Source organism: Rhinopithecus roxellana, chromosome 9 (assembly GCF_007565055.1).
Source record: "Rhinopithecus roxellana isolate Shanxi Qingling chromosome 9, ASM756505v1, whole genome shotgun sequence".
NCBI classification, from domain to species: Eukaryota; Metazoa; Chordata; class Mammalia; order Primates; family Cercopithecidae; genus Rhinopithecus; species Rhinopithecus roxellana.
This window is the reverse complement of record NC_044557.1, coordinates 26,005,402-26,031,075: the sequence shown is the minus strand read 5'-3', so window position 1 is coordinate 26,031,075 and position 25,674 is coordinate 26,005,402. Positions and strand designations below refer to the sequence as shown.

Here is a 25,674-nt window from a genome sequence, read left to right as displayed (position 1 = left end):
CAAACAAAAGCTGTAGGAAAGTAAGAAAGCTGGTTTCTTACTGAGTTCCAAAATTAAAAGATCCTGATTGAATCTGAAGTCACCAAGGAAATGTAGGGCGATGTAAGTGGAATTTTTGTCTTAGCGAAAGAGTATTTTAAAAGGGAATCCCTTGCTTGACAGAAAGCAAAAATATTTTACAGGCCATAAGATTTAGTTTTATGTCATGTCATGCTTTTGATCAAAAAGGCACTTTCCATATTCCATTTTAATCTAGAATATTCTACTTTTTACTATGTTTGAAAAAGGGAACTTCAATGGCAAGGAAAACATGCTCATTTTGTTCACTATCCCAGGGGAAGTGGCACTTGGTGACTCTGCTATGTTTGGAATTTCTTGCCCTCATCAATTCATCAGAATAGATTTCCTAGCACAGCAATGACACTGCTTGCATTTCCTAGGCAAATTTATCAGCTCCTGACATTATAAATCTGAATACGGATATTTTTAGTTGGACTGGGAAAAGAACAGTTCTCCTGAGACCTCAGTGTCAATGCTGCTGTATGAATCAGCCCAGCGAGGGGATGGAGAACTGCAATCTCAGCCACTGACTTTTTTCCCCTAGAGGAGGGATCACCTCCTTGGCTTACCACCAGAAATGCTTTGTAGGTTGTTCCAAATCATGGGGCTGGAGCAGGGCTCTGCCTCCACTTATCAATGCAGTATACCACACAGCTGAACCAGCCCACTGACTTTTCCCTCACCGATGACTGCTCAGGTGAAAAGAAAATCCTCCAAAGGGAAGAGAATGAGGCCTCAAGGAGTGGGTACCCAAAATCAAAGCGTGAATGAAGGATACAAAGCAAACATGCATCTCCAGAGAGAACAGTCAACCTCAAAGGCATTTCAACCTGGAACTCTTTTATTTTTAGAGCTATTTTCCCAACTTTCCCAATGAACAGAGAAACAGGAACTACAACATTCTCACACAGTCCTTCCAACCTCACAGGTGAGCGAAATATGACCATGAAGTTAATAAGAGGATTAACTGTCACCAAATGCAATGCACTGCCTTATCCTAATCACTGTTATTTTCCATTACTTAGATGTGAGGCAGTTGCAATACAAGTCAGTTTGGAAAGTGATTTTCACAGTATCCTCTCTTTATATTTCTGTTGTTTTTCTCAGCTATTAAAACACCATAGTGACACTGGGGAGGCCAAAATGCCCAAGGCTGATGAATGCAAGTTTGCAAAATCAGTAAAAACACAGCTTGCTTTTGTTGTCTCTGGAGTCATCCCTGATGTGGAAGGCATATGGCATAAGGATAGAAAACATATTATGTAATTTAGGGTTTAGCTTACACAGGATGATAGAGATTAATCTCAGTTAATCAGAGAGCCTAGGCAGCCAAGGGAAAAAAAAAAAAAAAACAGCCTTAAACCTCAGAACAATACAGAATATTAGAGAAGTTGACGAGTTGACTCTAGCTTCACTTTGCTTATTCAGAAGTAAGGAGAGGCTAGAGGGAGACTCTTATTGAACTGTTCCAGCTGCTACTCAAACTATCTGGTGCTCACCTGTTTGTTTGATTAGTGTCTGGAGAGAAATGACTGAAAAAAGCTGTTTCATTGTCAGCTTAATCTAGGAAAGATTCCTCTTTTCAGTTTTATTCCCATCCCCACCCTTAAATTTCCCAAACAATATGATTTACTGTCTCCAAAAGACTTCACAGAACATGAGGTAAAAGTCTATTTAAAAAGAAATGGAAATTTTTAAAAGACAGCTTCAAACAACCCGATTGCACTTAATAGGCATTTGTAACTCTTAATTCTTTGTATGTATTTTCCATTGTACACACTTATATACTTATATTTAAAATTCATCCTTCTCATCTTCAGTTCAGACTGTCCCTGCTCTATCTTGGGTCTTGCCTAGAATATTACATGTCCCCTAGTGATTCAGTGTGTCGCTTTATTTTCCCCATTCCAAACCTTTCTTCATACACTCAACATGTATTAAGCATCACCCAAGGGGTGACAGCAGGGTGGCAGTGGAGAGAAGGAAAAAGTGGGAAGATCTGGGATGGTGTGAAGATGAAATTGCCAAGACATGCTAATGGATAATATCAGGTTTGTGTTTTAGGATAAACGAGGAATCATAGATGACTTCTATGATCAACGGACAAGGCTGAAGGAAAAACAAATTTGCGGATGGGAAACAAGAGTTCCCATTTGTAAGAACTACGTCTGGGATACTGAGAGATATCCAGGGTATTTTATGCACTTTGAGTCTACAGGCTTCATGAGACTGCCAAAAATGTACATGGTACCAACAATGTTTAAAAAATCCCTGACATAGGGCAGAATCCAGGGTCAACAGCAGATGACCCAGAACCCAAATTAAATGCTCCAGTAATGAGAAATTAGGCAGAGGAAGAGGTGCTATCAAATGGAGATAAGCAGCTCATGATTCCAGAGGAAACACAGGCGTATGTGGTACAAAAAACCAAGAGAAGATACTGTCTCCTGAAGGAAGTAGTTAATTGTGGCAAAAGGTGGTGAACAATCCAGTGAAATAAAAATACTGTATTTGGACATGTGGAGGAATTGATGAGCCTGTTTAATTTTCATTTTGATGGCAGTGGCAGAAGCCTAACTGAATGGGTTGAGAAACAAATGGGAGGTAAAGTAGTAGAGATGATAAAGGCAGACAAGTTTTTCCTAGAAGTTTAGCTGAGAGGGGGCAAAAGACAGCGAGAGGGGAATATGGGATATGGCAAGGATTTTGTTAACACTGAAAGTTAATTAATGCATCTAAGTCACACTTTCTTCATCTATAAAATAGGCATAAGACCTAATTCATGAATTTGTTAGGATTAAATAAAATAACATGTGTGAAGTGCTTAGCACACTGACCAACATAGTAAGTACTCAAATACATTAGCTATTATGATTATCATCATCTTTGATAACACTTTTTTAGATCTATATAATGATGCTTGCCATATACCATCAGAGTTAATTTTTCTGTCGTCCTTCTTAATTGGAAAACATAATAATCATTTAACAAATACATTTTGTTTTAATTGAATGGCAATTGAATTGAATTAAATCAAGAAAGGTAAAAAATGTACACAATACATTCTAACAGCCAGAAGAGTCCTTTGAATTAACCAGGAGAGGCCAAGTCCTCTCAAGACTCTTGGTTCAAGTCTGACCTTGTCTCAGGTCAGTCACCCATGACACATCCTGCTGGGGGCAGGGGAAAGGCTTCTCATGGCATGAATCACTATACAGGCGGCCAAGTCACCTCTTATTTAGATTTATGAATGTCATATTCTTTATTGACTCTCACAAGAGTTCCTAATCAGAAAGATTCCAAACAGGTTTCAGCCATCTCATTAGGACACAGGAAATTGGATAAAGAGGATAACCTCTGAAATCCTCCCTTAGTCATTGATCTTTGGGAAATTAGCTCTCTATGGATTAGATCACTCTGCAGATTATAAACATGTCCAGTAAATATAACCTCCATCTAGATCTGCCCAGCAATTGCAACAGCATTTGGCAGGAGAGAAAATGCCTGCCAAGATCCAAGCAGCTGTAGCAGGTGCTGTAAATCAATGCAGGATACTTACATGATTCTGTATTCCACTGGGGCTCAAAGCCTTCCAAGTAGATTATCTGCATAGATTTCAGGGTGGCAAAGTGGCATTATGAACACACAACTCCCCTATCCATTTTCCTTCCATTTACCTGGATGTCAGAGTTGTTGAGCAAGAAAACTACATTGTTCAACAAGGAAAAGCTCTATAGCTAAAGTGCAAGGCTCATTTCAATAAAAACAGCACGCAAGAAAAATGAAAATGCTAACAAAAGGAGAGAAAAGAAAATGAAAATATATAGTGCTTTGGTAAATGGTAAAATTTGGAAAATATATAATGCTTTTATTTGTAGAAATACATGTTATACATATACGCATATACATACATATGTGCATATGTGATGTGTGTGTATATGTGCATGTGTGCACACATTCCAGTTGTCAAATCTTCTACACCTTTATAAATATATCTAGTAATTTAAGTCAAAGAATTAAAGTATTCAAAACATTCCTTGTTAAGTAGTATTTCTTTTCTTTTCTTTTTTTTTTTTTTATTTTTTTTATTTTTTTGAGATGGAGTTTCACTCTGTAGCCCAAGCTGGAGTGCAGTGGCCTGATCTTGGCTCACTGCAACCTTTGCCTCTGGGGCTCAAGTGATTCTCTTGCCTCAGCCTCCCAAGTAGCTGGGACTACAGGCACACACCACCACACCCAGTTAATTTTTTTGTATCTTTACTAGAGACAGGGTTTCACCATATTGCCCTGGGTGGTCTTGAACTCCTGAGCTCAGGCGATCCCCCTGCCTTGGCCTCCCAAAATGCTAGGATTACAGGCATGAGCCACTGTGCCCAGCTGTTAAGTGGTATTTCTACATTTGCATGGCATGTGACTAAATTGATCAATATTCAATATCATGAAGTTGTGTGCTTGCATAATGTTGACCGGATCTAATAGGTAAATAAAGGGATATGTGAACAGAGTTCAGATGTATTTTAAATATATTATAAAGAATACCTGGCCCAGAACAATATTGCTTCTTCTCCATGATTCTTTTTAGATTCAGTAATAAATAATAATCATAATGACAATAACAAAAACAATATAGCTGAAGACTGGGAAGAAAATTAACAGCATAGCTAAAGATAGGAAGAGAAGGTTACATACTAAATTATATCCATTATTTTCTAAGTAAAAACACAAAGTACTGTTTGAATTTAGTAGGCAATCACAGAAGTATGAGATAGATCCGTATTTGTTCTATGTGCAGAGACGCAATATGGCATGGAGGAACCACGTTAGTATCAATCTCAGATCTATCTCTTATAGGTATCTTATCCTCTTCATTTAAATGAGAAAGAAATCATGACTTCCAGGTACATTTAGGCAGGCTCTGCCACACACAAAGATATCTGGCCTAGGAGGTCAGTGGGTCCTTAGATGCAACCTGTGCTATATTCTCAGGCACAGGCAGCATCCTCCTGGAGGGGAGGCCATGACAGCACCCTATAGGTTAGTGTCACACCTGAAAAGAACTACCTTTCAAAGGGTTGATGTAATCATAAAGAGTGATATACATCACATCTTATCACAGTGCCTAGTACATCACAGATATTCTCTAAGTACAGCTATGGTTCTTGTTCAGTTTTAAAAATCTAATGCTTTGATTTTTCAAAATAAGTTAGACATAAATCTTCATTGTTCAAAACCAGAGACAACTTCTTTCTATCTTTTTGGATAGAAAGATCGCTGTTAGTACCTTGCAGGAAAATGCACATGCGTGATCTTCCATACACATTATGGTGTTTTTCCAAGAAGAGCCATAGAGATTCTGAGTCTGTCTCTTCTCATTGTACTCTCTTATCATCTATAGTACAGGTTTTAAAACAGTAATAAATTGAGGAGAAATCAGAATGGGCACACATACTGTTACATATAGCTTCTGCAATCTAGAGGATAATGAAAACTGTCAATAAAACTGGGATTTAATAAAGGAAAAATGTTATCAGACAAACCTGATGAATTGTTTAGACAATTATGAAGTGGTGCAGGAAAATCACACATTATGAGTGCAGTTACTCAGATATGACAACAGGGTGCTCATGGAGGGAACTGAATGAAACACTGGGCAAAAAACCCAAAAGGTAAAATAAAATAATGGTGATCAAGTTGTGGGGGCAGTCTAGAGAAATTCCACAGATGTCTGCAGAAGGTCATCTCTTCTGTTTATTCATCTTTATTAATGATATTCAGAACATAGTAAACGGTGTGCTAATGAAATCTGCAGATGATAGTCAGCTGGAGAATGTTGCAAAACATCAGCAAGGACAGAGAAATAATGCAGATGGTCTGAGAGGAGTTGCAGATCTTGGGATCAAATAACAAGATGAGAGTCAGGTTGGGAAAGGGCCAGCTTATTCACAAGGGGAAAATGAATGAAAACACAGATATGCACAGGAAGAAAAAAGCCTGGAAAAGAAGCCTTCTGAGAAGGACCTGTCGAAAGGGAGCTGAAGCTAGACAGCAGTTACCATCCAGGTGAGTTTGTGCTGCAAATGGCAGTCCTAGTGGAAGTCTTACTTTCAATCCCAAATCTAACTCTTACAGGCTCCAAACTGCAGATGGCAAGACATCACAGTAAAAAGGGGTGCACGTATTTACCTCTGCTCAATTCTCAAGTGGCTGCACCTGGAATACTGTTTTTGGTGTAGGGAAATCTCTACCAGAAAATCTGGAACCAATTCAGAGTGTAACAGCAAAAATATAAGTAACAGGAAGCCTGTTATAACAGAAGATTAGAAGAGTAAAGTATGGATGACTTGGCGAAAGGACTCAGAAGAAAGCCCTAGTGACAGTCGATAAACTCTGAAAATAAAGAAAACTATGATGGCAAAAGTCAAAGCAACAAAGTGAAAAAGAAAACCACAGTAAGTTAAAAAGAGAATGCAGCCTGCATAGTATGGAAAATATCCAAATATATCAACTCAGGAAAATGCATCAGAAATTGTTCTGGGGAATCCACAGGGTCATGTTCAAATATTACTCAGAGTAAGAAGCTTAGAATGATAAAGAGCATTTACTCGAAGGCAAAAAGGGCTTCAGGGAATGTTATTTAATCCATCCCTCTGTCTCTGAGGAGGAATACATGTAAATCATTCCTGGTAAATTATAATGCACACTATTTTGAAAGAATTCAAGACAAGGAGCACGTTGGAAGAGAACTGAGTACTACGGAAGTTTTGTTAAGTTAACTTTCTACTTGACACATTGGGAAATGTGGTTGATGATTTGACTCCAGATCACTCGTTGACCCAGAAGCATTCAATTAAACACTACATACAGCTGGTTCCCTGCAGAAAGAATATTATTCAAAATACATACCTACTGCATGGATTGCTTTGTTAAGCCACTGATTCACATGCAGATTACTGAGTCCTTATATCAGTTCATTAATCACTCAGTATAACATCATTACTTGCTCTCTTGGGAAAGGATTAGAGTGTATCAGGTGCATGTTTGCATGTTTAGGATTTGTCAAATACAAGGTTGAAGTTAATAAACACTTGCATCTCTTTTCTTTTTTTATGCTCTAGTATAAGAATTATGGTGGTACAAGTTGGTTAGAACAAGCAAGAGCCCTGAAATGGAGAAAGAAATTACGGGAAAGAGTTTTTGTTCTACCTGCAGCACTAACTTGGAAAGTTAAGAGCTGGAGCCAGAAGGTCTAGAATTGAATCCCAGCACTGTCTCTTACTAGCTGTGTGCCCTCAGCAAGCCACTTCTCTGCATATCATTCTTCTCATGTGTAAAATGATGACAATAGTGTGTATTCCACATGATCTTTGAGATGACAACATGAGTGATTCATACAAAAATGTTAAAGCTGTCTGACATATAGTATACACTCAAGATCACTGTAGTTTCCATTTTACAAACTTTCCTTCTTTGAAAATCAAACAGTTAGATGAGATCTATCTAGACCTTTAGTTCTATGTTCATGGTTATTCTTTGAACTTAGAGCTTCTGACCAGGCTAAAGAGACAGAATTAGCACATATAAAAGTAAAAAGGGAAAAAGTAAATGTCATTCTATGTAGTGCTAATCATATGTGCCAAATAAGGAAAGAGATAAAGAAGTCAACATTAATTACAGTAGTTCCAGAAAGCTTGTGGAGCTGCAACTGAAGAATGTGTACCATTTTGATAAACAAGTAATAGTCATAAGAATATCTTAGACCACAGATTGGTATAAACAACCACCTCAGGAAATGTGAGAGCATTGAAATCAAACTGTGAGCAAAATGAGGTAGGCACAGTATGCAAACTTGGTGTTGTGGGGTGTTGTCCAATTAGCTAAACAAATTATCTGATTCTGTTTATCCACAGTATTAAGAGGGTGAACAAGGTAGCATGTATTCCTATCACCACCATCACATTGCCTTTTTCTTTACTGTTTCACTCACTAAGCTTATTTATGTTGCTTCCTCGTGCAATACCTATAGTTCATTCTTTCAATTTATCTTATTTATTTATTTCAACAGGTTTTTGGGGAACAGGTGGTGATTGGTTACATGAATAAGGTTTTTAGTGGTGATTTCTGAAATTTTGGTGTAGCCATTACCAGGGCAGTGTACACTGTACCCAATGTATATTCTCTTATCCTTCACCAGCCTCTAACCTTTCCCCCAACCTTTCCCCCCAAGACTCCGAAGTCCAATATATCGTTCTTATGCCTTTGGATCTTCATAGCTTAGCTCCTACATATAAGTGAGAACATACAATGTTTGGTTTTCCATTCCTGAGTTACTTCAGTTAGAATAATAATCTCCAATTCCATCCAGACTGCTGCAAATGTCATTATTTTATTCTTTTTATGGCTAAGTAGTATTCCATGGTGTGTGTGTGTATGTGTGTGTGTACATATAAATACATGTCACATTTTCTTAATCCACTTGTTGATTGATGGGCATTTGGACTGGTTCCAGATTTTTGCAACAGCAAATTGTGCTGCTATACATATGCATGTGCAAGTATCTTTTTTGTATAACCACTTCCTCTGGGTAGATACCTAGCAGTGGGATTACTAGATCAAATGGTAGGTCTACTTTTAGTTCTTTAAGGAATCTTCACACTGTTTTCCATAATGGTTGTACTAGTTTACATTCCTACCACCAGTGTAAAAGTGTTCCATTTTCACCACATCCATGCCAACATCTGTTTTTTTGTTTTGTTTTGTTTTGTTTTTATTATGGTCATTCTTGAGGAATTAAGGTGGTATCACTTTGGGGTTCTGATAATTACTGATGTTGAGCATTTTTCCGTATGCTTGTTGGCCAATTTAATAACTTGTTTGAGAATTGTCAATTCATGTCTTTAGCCCACTTTTTGATGAGATTTTTTTTCTTTATCTTGCTGATTTGAGTTCTTTGTAGATTCTGGATAGTAGTCCTAAGTCAGATGTAGATTGTGAAGATTTTCTCCCATTCTATGGGTTGTCTGTTAACTCTGCTGATTTTTGAGTTTTGCTGTGGAGAAACTTTTTAGTTTCGTTAATTCCCATCTATTTCTCTTTGTTTTTGTCGCATTTGCTTCTGGGTTCTTGGTCATTTAAGTCTTTGCCCAAGCCAACATCTAGAAGGGTTTTTCTGATGTTATCTTCTAAAATCTTTATGTTTTCAGGTCTTAGATTCAAGTATTTGATCCATCTTGAGTTGATTTTTGCATAGGATAAGAGACAAAGATTCAGCTTCATTCTTCTACATGTGGCTTGCCAATTATCTCAGCACCATTTGTTGAACAGGGTGTCCTTTCCCCACTTTACATTTTTGTTTGCTTTGTCGAATATCAGTGGGCTGTAAGTATTTGGGTTTATTTCTGGGTTCTCTGTTTTGTTCCATTGGTCTATGTGCCTATTTTTATACCAGTATCATGCTGTTTTGGTGATTATTGCCTTATAATATAGTTTGATGTTAGATAATGTGATGCCTCCAGATTTGTTCTTTTTGTTTAGTCTTGCTTTGTCTATGCAGGCTCTTTTTTTGTTCCATATGAATTTTAGGATTGTTTTGTCTAGTTCTGTAAAGAATGATGGTGGTATTTTGAAGGGAATTGCATTGAATGTGTAGACTGCTTTTGGCAGTGTGGTCATTTTCACAATATTAATTCTACCCATTCATGAGCATGGGATATGTTTCCATTTGTTTGTGTTGTCTATGATTTCTTTCAGCAGTGTTTTGTAGTTTTCCTTGTAGAGGTCTTTCACATCCTTGGTTAGGTATATTCCTAAGTATTTAATTTTATTTTTTTGCTGATATGTGAAAGGGGTTGAGTTCTTGATTTGATTTTCAGCTTGCTTGCTGTTGGTATATAGCAGAGCTACTAATTTGTATATGTTAATTTTGTATCCTAAAACTTTGCTGAATTCATTTACCAGTTCTAGGAGCTTTTTGGAGTAGTCTTTAGGGTTTCTAGATATACAATCATATCATCAGCAAGCAGCGACAGTTTGATGTCCTCTTTACCAATTTGCATGCCCTTTATTTCTTTCTCTTGTCTGATTGCTCTGGCTAAGACTCCTGGTACAATGTTGAATAGAAGTAGTGAAAGTGGGCATCTTTGTTCCAGTTCTTAGTGGAAATGCTTTCCACTTTTCCCTCTTCAGTATAATGTTGGCTGTGGGCTCACTGTAGATGGTTTTTATTACCTTAAGGTATGTCCCTTCTATGCAGATTTTGCTGAGGTTTTTGGTCATAAAGGGAGGCTGGATTTTGTCAAATGGTTTTTCTGTGTCTATTGAGATGATCATGTGATTTCTGGTTGTAATTCTGTTTTTGTGGTGTATCACATTTATTGACTTGCCTATGTTAAACCATCCCTGTACCCCTAGTATGAAACCTACTTGATCATGGTGGATAATCTTTTTGATACACTGTTGGATTCAATTTGCCAGTATTCTCTTGAGGATTTTTGCATCTATGTTCATCAGGGATATTGGTCCATAGTTTTCATTTTATATTATGTCCTTCCCTGGCTTTGGCATTAGGGTGATACTGGCTTTGTAGATTGATTTAGGGAGTATTCCTTCTTTCTCTATCATTTGGAAGATTTTCGGTAGGATTGGTACCAATTCTTCTTTGAATGTCTGATAGAAATCAGCTGTGAATCCATCTGGTCCTGGACTTTTGTTGTTGTTGGCAATTTTTTATTACCATTTCAATCTTACAGGTTGTTATTGGTCTGTTCAGAGGTTCTATATCTTCCTGGTTTAATCTAGGAGGGTTGTAGATCCCCAGGAATTCACCTATCTCCTCTATGTTTTCTAGTTTATGTGTATAAAGGTGTTCATAGTAGCCTTGAATAATCTTTTGTATTTTTGTGGTATTGGCTGTAGTATCTCCCATTTCATTTCTAACTATGGTTTTGATAGGCTGTGTCACTATTGTCACTCAGTTCAAATAATTTTTTAAATTTCCATCTTGATTTCCTTGTTGACCCAGTGATTATTCAGGAGCAGGTTATTCAATTTTCATGTATTTGTGTGGTTTGGGGGTGCCTTTTGGAGGTGATTTGCAATTTTATTCCACTGTGGTCTGAGAGGGTACTTGATATAATTTCAATGTTCTTAAATTTACTGAGACTTGTTTTGTGGCCTATCATGTGGTCTATCTTGGACAATGTTCCATGTGCTGATGAGTAGAATGTATACTCTGCAGTTGTTGGGTAGAATGTTCTGTAAATATCTGTTAAGTTCATTTGTTGCAGGGTAGAGTTTAAGTCCATTGTTTCTTTGTTGACTTTCTGTCTTGATGACCAGTTTGGTGCTATCAGGGGAGTACTAAAGTCCCCAACTACTATTGTGTTGCTGTCTATCTCATTTCTTAGGTCTAGAAGTAATTATTTTATAAATTTGGGTGCTCCAGTGTTAGATGCTTATATATTTGGAATTGTGATATTTTCCTGCTGGACTAGTCCCATTAACATTGTATAATGAACATATTTGTCTTTTTGAACTGCTGTTGCTTTAAATTTTGTTTAGTCTGATATAAGAATAGATACTCCTGCTTGCTTTTGATGTCCATTTGCATGAAATATCTTTTTCCATCCCTTTATCTTAAGTTTATGTGAGTTCTTATGTGTTAAATGAGTCTCCTGAAAACAGAAGAAAACTTGGTTGGTGAATGCTTATTCATTCTGTCATTCTGTATCTTTTAAGAGGTGCATTTAGGCTATTTACATTCAATGTTAGTATTGAGATGTGAGGTACTATTCTATTCATCATGCTATTTGTTGCCTGAATACATTGTTGTTGTTGTTGTTGTTTCATTGTGTTATTATTATATAGGTCCTGTGAGATTTATGCTTCAAGGAGGTTCTATTTTGGTGTATTTTGAGGATTGGTTTCAGGATTTAGAGCTCCTTTCAGCAGTTCTTGTAGTGCTGGCTTGGTAGCGGTAAATTCTCTCAGCATTTGTTTGTCTGGAAGACACTGTATCTTTCCTTCATTTATGCAGCTTAGTTTTGCTGGATACAAAATTCTTGGCTGATAATTGTTTTGTTTAAAGAGGCAAAGAGGCACAGCAGCTGCACATCCCTGGGATCCACATCTTTTCCAGTTTGCAGCGTAGCCCGAGTCGGTCAGCGCCGGAGGACCTCAGCAGCCATGTGGAAGCCCCATAGTGAAGCCAGGGACTGCCTTCATTCAGACCCAGCAGCTGCATGCAGCCATGGCTGACACATTCCTGGAGCACATGTGCCGCCTGGACATTGACTCACCACCCATCACAGCCCGGAACACTGGCATCATCTGTACCATTGGCCCAGCTTCCCGATCAGTGGAGACGTTGAAGGAGATGATTAAGTCTGGAATGAATGTGGCTCGTCTGAACTTCTCTCATGGAACTCATGAGTACCACGCGGAGACCATCAAGAATGTGCGCACAGCCACAGAAAGCTTTGCTTCTGACCCCATCCTCTACCGGCCCGTTGCTGTGGCTCTGGACACTAAAGGACCTGAGATCCGAACTGGGCTCATCAAGGGGAGTGGCACTGCAGAGGTGGAGCTGAAGAAGGGAGCCACTCTCAAAATCACGCTGGATAACGCCTACATGGAAAAGTGTGACGAGAACATCCTATGGCTGGACTACAAGAACATCTGCAAGGTGGTAGAAGTGGGCAGCAAGATCTACGTGGATGATGGGCTTATTTCTCTTCAGGTGAAGCAGAAAGGTGCTGACTTCCTGGTGACGGAGGTGGAAAATGGTGGCTCCTTGGGCAGCAAGAAGGGTGTGAACCTTCCTGGGGCTGCTGTGGACCTGCCTGCTGTGTCGGAAAAGGACATCCAGGATCTGAAGTTTGGGGTCGAGCAGGATGTCGATATGGTGTTTGCGTTGTTCATCCGCAAGGCAGCTGATGTCCATGAAGTTAGGAAGGTCCTGGGAGAGAAGGGAAGGAACATCAAGATAATCAGCAAAATCGAGAATCATGAAGGGGTTCGGAGGTTTGATGAAATCCTGGAGGCCAGTGATGGGATCATGGTGGCTCGTGGTGATCTAGGCATTGAGATTCCTGCGGAGAAGGTCTTCCTTGCTCAGAAGATGATGATTGGGCGGTGCAACCGAGCTGGGAAGCCTGTCATCTGTGCTACTCAGATGCTGGAGAGCATGATCAAGAAGCCCCGCCCCACCTGGGCTGAAGGCAGTGATGTGGCCAATGCAGTTCTGGATGGAGCCGACTGCATCATGCTGTCTGGAGAAACGGCCAAAGGGGACTATCCTCTGGAGGCTGTGCGCATGCAGCACCTGATTGCCCGTGAGGCAGAGGCCGCCATCTACCACTTGCAATTATTTGAGGAACTCCGCCGCCTGGCGCCCATTACCAGCGACCCCACAGAAGCCACCGCCGTGGGTGCCGTGGAGGCCTCCTTCAAGTGCTGCAGTGGGGCCATAATCGTCCTCACCAAGTCTGGCAGGTCTGCTCATCAGGTGGCCAGATACCGCCCACGTGCCCCCATCATTGCTGTGACCCGGAATCCCCAGACAGCTCATCAGGCCCACCTGTACCGTGGCATCTTCCCTGTGCTGTGCAAGGACCCAGTCCAGGAGGCCTGGGCTGAGGACGTGGACCTCCGGGTGAACTTTGCCATGAATGTTGGCAAGGCCCGAGGCTTCTTCAAGAAGGGAGATGTGGTCATTGTGCTGACTGGGTGGCGCCCTGGCTCCGGCTTCACCAACACCATGCGTGTTGTTCCTGTGCCGTGATGAACCTGAGAGCCCCTCCTCCAGCCCCTGTCCCACCCCCTTCCCCCAACCCATCCATTAGGCCAGCAATGCTTATAGAACTCACTCTGGGCTGTAATGTGGCACTGGTGGGCTGGGACACCAGGGAAGAAGATTAGTGCCTCGCTGAAACATGGCTGTGTTTGCAGCCCGCTCTAGTGGGACAGCCCAGAGCCTGGCTGCCCATCATGTGGCCCCACCCAATCAAGGGAAGAAGGAGGAATGCTGGACTGGAGGCCCCTGGAGCCACATGGCAAGAGGGTGACAGCTTCCTTTCCTGTGTATACTCTGTCCAGTTCCTTGAGAAAAAGTGGATGCCCAGAGGACTCCCAACCCTGGCCTGGGGTCAGGAAACAGCTAGAGAGTTAGGGGCCTTAGGGCACCGGGCTGTTGTTCCATTGAAGCTGACTCTGGCCCTGGCCCTTACTTGCTTCCCCAGCCCCCTGGGCCTCCCCAGTTCGCACCTGTCCCCGCCCTCCACTCAGCTGTCCTGTCCTCCACTCAGCTGTCCTGCAGCAAACACTCCACCCTCCACCTTCAATTTTCCCCCACTACTGCAGCACCTCTAGGCCTGTTGCTATAGAGCCTACCTGTATGTCAATAAACAACAGCTGAAAAAAAAAAAAAAAAAAAAAAAAAAAAAAGAGGCAAAGAATAGGACCCCAATCTCTTCTAGCTTGTAGGGTTTCTGCTGAGAAATCTGTTAATATGATAGGTTTTTCTTTATAGGCTACCTGATGCTTTTGCCTCACAGCTCTTAAGATTCTTTCTTTCATCTTGACTTTAGATAACCTGACGACTGTGTGCCAAGCCAATGATCTTTTTGTGATGAGTTTCCCAGGTGTTCTTTGAGCTTCTTGTATTTGAATGTCTAGATCTCTAGCAAGGGCATGGATGTCTTCCTCAATTATTCCCTCAAATATGCTTTCCAAACTTTTAGATTTCTCTTCTACCTCAGGAACACTAGTTATTCTTAGGTTTGGACATTTAACATAATCCCAAACTTCTTGAAGGCTTTGTTCATTTTTTTTAAAATTATTTTCTCTTTGTCTTTGATGGACTGGGTTAATTCAAACACCTTGTCTTTGAGCTCAGAAGTCCTTTCTTCTGCTTGTTTGATTCTATGGCTGAGACTTTTCAGTGCATTTTGCATTTCTCAAAGTGTGTCCTTGATTTCCAGAAGTTGTCATTGTTTTTTATTTATGCTCTCTATTTCACTGAAGACTTTTCCTTTCATATCCTGTATCATGTTTTTGACTTCTTTAAGTGGGACTTTACCTTTTTCTGGTATCTCCTTGATTAGCTTAATAATCAACCTTCTGAAGTTTTTTTTCTGGCAATTCAGATTTCATCTTGGTTTGGATTCATTGCTAGTGAGCTGGTATGATTTTTGTGGAGTGTTAAACAACCTTATTTTGTCATATTACCAGAATTGTTTTTCTGGTTCCATCTCATTCAGGTAGACTATGTCAGAGGGAAGATCTGGGATTCAAGAACTGCTGTTCAGATTCTTTTGTCCCACGAGGTGCCCCCTTGATGTGGTGTTCTCCCGCTTCTGCTAGGAATACGACTTTCTGAGAGATGAACTGTAGGGACTGTTTTTGCTCTTCTGGGCCTAGCCACCCAGTGGAGCTACTGGGCTCTGGGCTGGTACTGGGGAGTATCTGCAAAGAATCCTATGATGTGATCTGTCTTCAGGTCTTGCACCTGTGGATACTAGTACCTACTCTGGTGGAGGTAGCAGGGGAGTGAAGTGGATTTTGTGAGAGTCCTTGGTTATATTTTTGTTTAGTGCACTGGTTTTGTGTTTGTTGGCCTCCAGTCAGGAGGTGTCATTTTCAAGAGTGCATCAGCTGTGGTCCTATAGGGAGGTTGCAGACTTGCTCTAGGGACACCTGGTTGAGTATTCAGGTTTCTTAGGCAGTGGACAGGGCCAAAGACCTCCCAAGAGATTATGACCTTTGTCTTCAGCTACCAGGGCTGATAGAGAAAGACCACTAGGTAGAGGCAGGGAAAGGTGTGTCTGAGCTCAGCCTCTCTTTTGTCAGGGCCTTGCTGTGGCTGCTGTGGGGGATGGGGATGTGGTTCCCAGCCTAATGAAGTTATATTCTCGGGGGATTATGACTGCCTCTGCTGAATCATACACGATGCCAGGAAAGTGGGAAAAAGCCAGCAGTCATAGTGCTTACCCCACTCCCATGCAGCCTGCAGTCCTAAAGCCTGGTCTATCTCCCACCATGCCCTGCCAACAGCACTGAGTCTATTTCCAAGCAGCATATGACCAGGGCTGAGAAATTGCCCCATACCATGAGCATCCACATTGAGAAAGCAAGCAGACTCAGTTTTTCAACATCTCTGGGAGACTGCAATGATGATCCAGTTCCCTCAAAGTGTCTGTGGATTCTCTCCCATTCTTTCAATTTAAATAAATTTATTTTCTGTCTAATGTTTCTTGCCGTTACCTCTGAGATTTTGCAAGTCATCCCTAATACTTTAAATATTTTATTCTTTATTTTTATCTTTTATTTATTCTGAAACCCAAAATGTGTCTTTTTCTTTTTTCCCTTAAACATTATTTAAAATGTTACACTTTCTATTAAATCTTCTCTAGCTAACACCTTTCAACACTGTTTAATTCAACCAACAGAGCAAAGTGCTCATCATTTATTTACATGTTTTTATTTGAGCCCATTTTCTTTTTTTCTTCCAATAGAAAAGGTATGTAGACAAGATGTGTTGGAATTGGTGACAAATGGTGCAGTCCAGTCAGATGGGAGCACAGAATGTTACTGAAAGAAGAGAGAAGGCTGACTCTGGGAGGGGTTGTAGAAGCTTATACAAGCTTACGTATGAGATGTTGGCAATGAAAAATTATTTGAAAATGATTGACCACAACCTCTGAGTGAGAAGTCTTCCTACTGCTTTTTTACTTTTAAAAGTCATTTAAACACAAATCTTAAATTTATCTTACATATGTCATCTGTAAAATGCTTAACACAAAAGGTAAGCTTTGCTGACTATACTTACTTGGTTATAAGAGCAATTACACCAGATTAAAGTTCTTATGACATGCATTTCAATTCATAGATACAGTGATTTGTTTTGGTTATGTGTGCTTATTTGTATTTCTCCAACAGCCTGAATGGATAACAGAGTATCTTGTTGTACTCTGTACATGATGAATACCATGAAAATACCAAGGATGACTAGTCTAATCCTAAAATGCATTATTACTCAGGCCTCAAATTTGGAGTCCATTTATCTGGGCTATTCTTTAGGGTACTAAAATAAAATGAGTGAGTATTTAAGAAAACTTTTCTGAGGTGGAAATTATGTAAATCAGAAATGCAATACCAGGTTGTACAAATTTGGTCATTTTTTTGGATGTGTTGTTTTGTTCTCCCTAAACAAGGGCAATAGTTTAAATGCAAAATTTCTAAGTAAATTGAAGAGAGGGGACGCTCAAAGATTACTATAAATCATGGCACTTGCAAAAGGAAATACGAAATGGAAAGGTTATATCTGGCTATGTATAGCACTTTCTGAGAAGTCCCCTAACCGTGAAATCATCAAATATTTTACAACAAAAAACTTATGAAATATGTATGACTGTCTTTCAGGGCTTAGCCCAGGAAGGAGTTTTATGTATTTTGTTAAGTAAACATTTATTGTACATCACTATATACTTAATACTGAAATAGAAGTAGCCAAATAAAAATTTTAAAAGTTCTTTGCCATTGTCTTTTCCCTATGGAGAAAGATATTTTAGCATAACACTTCTTAAAAGCAATCAAATCTCTTATGCATCTCCTGTATTGTTTCTGCACCCTTTTTTTGTGACCCTGACGGCTGCCTTTCCATCTTCTAGTGGCCACTCTTTCCTCCTCTGCACCACTTCTCGGTGTTTCCTACTCACTTACTCCTATGTGCTATTATGCTCTTCTCTCTTTGACTAGGCCGTATTCTCCTCCTCAGCTCAAGAGCAGATGGAAGCCTTCAAGGAGCTAAGCAAAATGTCTTAGGAAGCCTACTGTGAAACAACAGTCCAAGCCTCTCATGGAGCCTTACAGGGTAGATCAACGTAGGAGAAAAACACCTAGAGCTCTAAAGTCAGTCAGAAATGTGTACTCATGAAAAGACCAGGGACACTGGCGACCTAAAAGTCCCCAGAAGATGCTGCTGTCCGGCCTCCAAGAGCTTCTTGGAGACAGAGTTATGGATAGGGAGTCTGGCCAGTGGAGCCAAATGGAGGTTCCACTCCTGCTTCTGCACTGCACCAGCTGTGATACTGGGTCAGTAATCCATGCTCTCTGAGTTTCAGTTTCTCACCTGTCAGATTGAAAATAATGAGAGGCTGACACAGTGGGTCACACCTGTAACCCCAACCTTTTGGGAGGCCAGGTCAGGAGGATCGCTTGAGGCCAGGAGTTTGAGAGCAGCCTGAGTGACTTAAGGGGACCCTGTGTGTACAAAAAATAAAAATAAAATATTAGGCTAGGTGTGATGGCTCACACTTGTAATCCCAGTACTTTGGGAGGCTGAGGCGGGAGGATCATTGAACACAGGAGTTTGAGACCAGCCTGGGCAAAATAGTAAGACCTCATTTCTACAAAAAATAATTTTTAAAAAATTAGCTGGGTGTGGTGGTGTGTGCCTGTGGTCCTAGCTACTTGGGAGGCTGAGGCAGGAGGATTGCTTGAGCCCAGGAGGTTGAGGTTGCAGTGAGTGGAGACTGTACCTGAAGACTGGGGAAGACCCTATCTCAATAAAACAAAAAACAAAAATATACAAAAAACAAAAACTTAGCTGGGCATGGTGACACACACCTGTGGTACTGACTACTCAGCAGACCGAGGCAGGAGGATTGCTTGAGCCCAGGAGTTCGAGGCTGCAGTCAGCTGTAATCATACCACTGCACTCCAGCCTGGGTCGGGTAACAGAGCAATACCCTGACTCTAGTAAAAGAAAAACAAAAGCAAAAACTGTGCTACCTTGTCAAGATATTTTCATTCAATTCTGAAAGCATATTCTGAGCCTCTACATTGCCAGGCACCATTTTCAGTGCTTAGTATGTCAGTGAACAAAATTAATAATGACATCTGCCATCATGAATTTTAACATTCTGGAATTAATTGAGAAAAAATAGGTAGGTAGGTAGATAAGTAGAAAGATAAATGGAGTTCAGATCCTGACACACAAAAAAAGTTTCATTAAATAGTAGCTATCAGTCAATATATGTGTAATTTATCCCCAGTGGTAAGATGTGGGTACCCTTTCCTTGGATAATAACAAACACTTTGGAGGCACAAAAGCCAATGTCTATGACAGTAAAATTTGTATAGTAGAAAGTAACCCCAGCTACTAGGGAGGCTGAGGCAGGGGAATCGCTTGAACCTGGGAGGTGGAGGTTGCAATGTGCCAAGATCGCACCATTGCACTCTAGCCTGGGCAGCAAGAGTGAGACTCCATCTTAAAAAACAAAAGAGAGTAAAGGGGTGTGTGTATGTGTGTGTACGGGGAGAAAGAGGTATACATATATATATACACCCACATATATATATACACATATATATACACACACACACATATATATCACATCTATGAATATTTTAATAAGCTCTTTTGTCATTAGCAAGGTTACAAAGCCACATGGAGGTAGGGAACAGATCTCAACTTTGCAACTTATTCAACATATACATCAAAAAAGTTTACTAAAATTCTAATGCCCCAGACTAAGGTGGTTAATTCTGAGCTTTTAGATGTATTTATATATGCACACACACTCAGGCACCCACGCACATATGCACATGATTTATAAAAGTACATATATGTGACTAGGTTTCTGGTTGCAGCAACTATAGTTCTCTTTGTAGTTCTGAAGTCTTTGGTATCTTAGAAAATATACATGAAATATATTCTAGTGACCAGGCTTAGCTGCATGCACCCAGGCACTGCATTTTTTCCATCACAGATATTTTGAGGCCTCCTACTCTGATGTTGGTAATAAAAAATAAAATCTAGCAATATATAACGTTACTACTGACTCCAAGTGTATTTTAGGTAGTAATAACTGGTAACTTATAGAGATAGAAACTATATGTAAATTGAATCTTAAAACTTTATTAGTATTTAGACCAGTTATATCAATTATAAAAAATAAGACTTATTCTAGTGAAGCATTTAAGAGCACAGAGATTGGAATCAGATGATTTTGTTTTGAATCTTAGTTCCTAGACTTTCTACTTTTCTGATCTTAATGTATATTATCTCTCTGTGTCTCAGTTTCCTCATATTTAAAATGAAGATAATAAGCTGGGTGCAGTGGCTCACACCTGTAATCCCAGTACTTTGGGAGGCCGAGGCAAGTGGATCACCTGAGGTCAGGAGTTTGAGACCAGCCTGGATAACATGGTGAAACCCCGTTTCTACTAAACATACAAAAAATTAGCCAGGTGTGGTGGCGCACACCTGTAATCTCAGCTACTCAGGAGGCTGAGGCAGGAGAGTCACTTGAACCCAGAAGGCAGAGATTGCAGTGACCCGAGATAGTGCCATTGCACTCCAACTTAGGCAAGAAGAGTGAAACTCCGTCTCAAAAAAAAAAAAAAAAAAGTGGGGATAATAATAATAATATCCATTAGGGTCATTGTGGGGACCAAACGAGTTAATATACATAAAGCATTATTGTGAGATCTATAAAAATCTTTAATATTACTATCCTTTAACAAACACAAGTGGATTGTCATAAAGCAGAAGCTAGACTATTGAATTGTCCTAGAAAATGAAGTTATTTCTACAGTTAAGCCAATACTTGCTAGCTAAAATCTAAATTTAAAATTTTATATGACATTTTATAGGAAATCAAAATTACTTTTCAAACCACAAAATGATTTTGTAAATTCTTTGAATCAAAGAAAAACAAAGTTCAAAATGTGAGCTTATACACGAGGTGCTCATGAATGCCTTATATTTGCATTAAAGACAGCTCTTTGTCATAGAATCCTATACTACACATAAACAAGTAATTTGGAATTATATGCAAGTGGGCACATACACATACACACATACTGTCCCATTTGCTACTTCAAAGCTAAGAAAATTCAGGACTCTGACTTTCAGAAAAATGCAAATCTCAGCCTAGCAATGAGAGCCTAGAATGATCTCAGCCATATGCTTTCCATGAGTCTTATTTTATCTGAGCACACTCTTTCATGTGAAAAGTGAGGATTTTAAGGGGGTAAAACACAAAAGTTCTATAGAAAATACTATCTCAACATACTCATTTTTGATGAGCAGAACTTTTCAAGTTAAGACTAGAGAAAATACAAGACTAGTAAATGTCACTTATGATGACTTTTAACAAGTGATCTCCAGAGGAATATATCAAAGTAGGAATGTTACAATCCTCCTAGGATTCTGGAATAAGATGATCTCAAAGGAAAAGCACAAGAAGGATTCAACCAACTCCTTGCTTGATTCTATGCTTACATCATCTGAAAGTGTTGCTTCTCTTTTTGACAATATTGTTGGCTAGCTGGTTCTATAAGATACATCAGATACTTGCCTGAAATTTGTACATCCAGGTCTTCCTATAAGGAAAATTTGTGAGGTGAAAGGTAATGCAAGGGTCCAAAATCAAGGACTGCTCACAGCAAAATATGCCATTATTTACAAAGCACATTTCACTCAAAGTCCTGGAAGCTGTAATTTGTAATACATGCTGTAACTGGTAAGCTTTAACGAGCAGATGAAAAATTAGTTACCAAAAGCCTTCCCTTAAAGTAGGTAAAAATTGAGTGGGTAGAAGGTGTTGGGGGGAAGGGAGACGAGCCTTCCTTTTCAAGGACCTATTTGGGTTCATAACCCATCCAGCTGCAGGTGTAAATGCCACATCTCTTTGGATGATTGCTGAAGCCTTCCCTGACTCAGCACAATGACAGATCTGGCAATTGCCTCCCTGTTTTCCAGCTTTGTTTTAGAGCAGTGCTTCTTCACATGAAACATTTACAGTACGGAGTCACTGAGAGCGAGAAAGTAGTTACAGCAAGAATCGCAGCTGTTCACAAGATCAACTGAGCAAATGGCAGAAGCAAGGCTGCCCTTGGACCTCACCATCAGAACAGCCCTTGAGTCTGCGGTAGGAAGAAAGCCCACCTCTCCTCTGCACTGACTTTCTGGGATAAGTTATCAGAAATCCTGGAGACACAAGAGGTTTAATCTTTCACAGATTGGGGCACAATCTTATATTCTTTGACAATACGGTATTTTATTTATGTGCTTATTTTTTCAGACAATAATTATTAAGTACATAATATGTTCTAGACACCATGCTAAGCACTTTAGGACAATTATCACGTGTGTATTGCAGCAAAATGATAAGGTACTTATTCTTAGTTGTAATTATAATAATGATCACAATAATTTTACAGGTTAGGAAATTGAGGCCCTGATGATTTCAACAGTCTGCCCAAGGTCACACGGTTAGTAGGTGATGGAGCTAAAAGTCACATCATGGTATGCTTGTTGTCCAAGCCTGGACTTTCATGGCATGCTTTCTCAGCCTTTTTTTTTTTTTTTTTTTTTTTTTTTAGTTCCTCTTATTTTTGGCAGGGAGTGTCATTTCATCTTTTTTGGGATCCCACCAAAAGAGAAGCATATGGTAGCAATCATCCAATTAAAAACAATCACCTCTACTCACTTTGACCTAAGGTTTTGGTGAGAGGTCGGAATACTCAATATATTAGGAGAGAAAAAGCAATAGTAGCCCATCACCCTATCAGAGGAGGGAAAAAAGGACTAACTGTTTTTCACCATTCTCCAGGGAGGAAGTAGATGAGCAGAAGTCCAGTGGAAATATCCTCTATCTGAATTTAATCCAAACTCTACAACATTGATGAGCATTTATAAAAACCTTACTTAAGACAGAGAAATGATGCAAATCCTGAGAAACATAGGCAGGAACCAACAATTGAATTCAGCAGAAGGAAACATGAGCCTGTAACATCTGGAGAAACAATCTAATATTCAGATACGGCATTCGAAGCAAAAGAACATTTGGAAAAGAGCAATTGCTACAGATGATTCTTCATTCACATAGTGTGGTTCGAATTTTATAAAATTAGCCAGCAAGATGCCCTAAAAAAGTCAGTGGTGGTTTCATGCTATCATTGCTATACACTAAAGAAAACGTCAATTTCAGAAAAAGTCAGGGAATTCTAAAAGGTTACATAGTAAGTTGGCTTCAAAACAATACTGATTTCTAAATTGTTCTGTCTTAAATTATCAAAATAAACTTTACCCCTTCACTAACATCCACTGATTCCAGACACTAACTAAAGGGTTGAGAAGAGCTAGACATTTGTAACTCCTCAATAAAGATGTTTAGAAAGCTACAATTATGAAACAATCACCAAAGATGGTTAGTCAAGGTAAACAAAGGAGAAAACAATGAACATATATAATTATTGTGAATTACTTTGCCAAATCATTGTATCACACATCGAATTCTAGTCAACTAAAAGTTATCTGCTAGGTTCTAGAAACTGTACCACTTGCTAGAGTTTCTAGCCCCCATTAGAGCTTACAGCTATTAAAGTCAAAGGAATTTCCTTAATGTTGGCTAATCAATAAATGATCTTTTAAACTTTTCAATAGAGAATACATTTTTAAAGTTCAATACTTTTCATTGACTTTTAGCTCTTTCACCAGTTAACTCAAGCTACTTCTTACACTGTGAGTTGTAATGTCACTTCCTCTGCCTAGGATATTAGTCAGGACCCTCATGTCACTAATCATACTCATAAGAATCCTGTTCACAGGCACCAACAAGCCAGGAACCTCCACTTGAACTCACTAGTTAATTTCTTATTCTACACATCTGTCCTACTGACCTGGCAAGGAATCAGTCCCAACCAGCTACAGAATGTCCAAGGCATATTGCCTGGAGAAAAAGAAAAGGGCAGATCCTAGAGGAATGCTTTGCAGGGGAAGATGTAAACAATAAAATATTTATAGTCTGGTCAAAAGAGAGGCTTGGGTTGCATGAGAAACCTATCTTCTAAGACCTGACAAGCCAATAAATAACAATGAGAAGATCAACAGGTAGGAGTACCGAAGGAATTATATATATATTGTAAGACATAAATACAGTTTTTAGAAATGAGATTAAGAAGGGAATGAAATATAGTAAAGAAAAGTTTAGTGTGTTATCAAAGGTAGTGACAGGATAACAGGAAGTTATATGTCTTAGTTGGGCAATTTATAGCAATTAAAAATATTTTCAGCATAGAATGTTATTTATGAAACAAAATAATAATCCAACAATAAGAAAACAGTTAAATAAATATCCAACTTAAAGGAACAAGTGCACATGCACCATTGCAAAATGTTATATATATGTCATTACATAGACATGTGTGTGTATTATGTAAGAATACATATTATTTATACATATATAACCATTAAAATAATGCTTATCAAGAGATAATCTACAAAATGTATACAATTTAAGTAAAAAATGCTAAAGCACTATTCAAAAATCCATATTATAAATAAGTCCAATCACACAGAAAAGTATATAAATGATCAGATGAAATTTGTAACAGTTTAGCCAGGTTTATTAAGAGCTAGAACTACATCTGCCTCTTATTTTTCTATTTTTTTATAATAAATATTATCTGCATCATAATAAAATAACATGTTTTAACCTTAAAAAGGAAGGACAGTTCTTGTAAATAAGAAAAGTCATAGTTCTATTTTAACAGAGGAATAAAATTAACTTCTGATTGGGAACCTGTGTTTTGATTTATTTTCCAAGGACCTAAGTTCTCTACAACAATGTGATCATAGCTTGTCTCGGACCCAGAATCAAACTTAAATGCCTGCAGAGTAGGCAACAGCACTTTGTGATTTTTTTTTATTTCAATAGCTTTAGGGATACAAATGGCTTCTGGTTACAGATGTGAATTGTATGGTAGTGAAGTTTAGGATTTTAGTGTACCTATTACCCAAGTAGTGTACATTGTACCCAATACATAGTTATTTCTCTCTCACCCTCACTCTCACCCTCCCTGCTTCTTAGTCTCCAATGTCCATTATATCACCCTGGATGACTTTAAATACCTATAGCTCTCATTCATAAGTAAGAACATGTGGTATATGATTTTTGATTCCTGAGATACTTTATTTAGAATAATGGCCTCCAGTTCTATCCAAGTTGCTGCAAAAGATATTATTTCATTCTTTTTTAATGGCTGAATAGTATTTCATGGTGTGTGTCTGTGTGTGTATATGTATGTATGTGTGTATATGTATATGCATATGTATATATACATGTACATATATGTGTGTGTATATAGTATTTCATGGTATATATACACACACACATGCATGCACCACGTTTTCTTTATCCACTTATCAGTAGATGGGCACTTAGGATGATTCTATACACATTCAGGTGTCTTTCTGATATAGCAACTTCTTTCCCTTTGGGTAGATACCGCGTAGTGGGATTGTCACATAGAATGGTTGATCTGCCTTTAGTTCTTTGAGAAATCCCCATATTGTTTTCCATAGAGATTGTACTAATTTACATTCCCACCAGCAGTGTATAAGCATTTTTTTTTTTTTTTACCTCATCCATGCCAACATCTACTGTTTTTCGACTTTTCACTAACTGTCATTCTGGCTGGGGTAAGGTGGTATCTCATTGTGATTTTAATTTGCATTTCCCTGATGATTAGTGATGGCCAACAGCACTTTCAAGTGGAACTTTAAAAATACCAAGAAAGACCCCTTCACAGATATTCCTCTTCATTGGA

At 39.1% G+C, this 25,674-nt stretch overlaps 1 protein-coding gene and 1 pseudogene across 3 annotated transcripts in view; one reads left to right on the top strand and one right to left on the bottom strand.

Moving 5' to 3' along the window:
- NRG1 (neuregulin 1) overlaps positions 1–25,674 on the bottom strand; it is a 1,136,884-nt gene that overhangs the window by 823,394 nt on the left and 287,816 nt on the right. The gene's annotated exons all lie outside the window — the stretch shown is intronic.
- Positions 12,226–14,471, top strand: LOC104668212 (annotated as a pseudogene). Its single transcript, XR_748791.2, has one exon. The product of XR_748791.2 is annotated as a pyruvate kinase PKM pseudogene (transcript).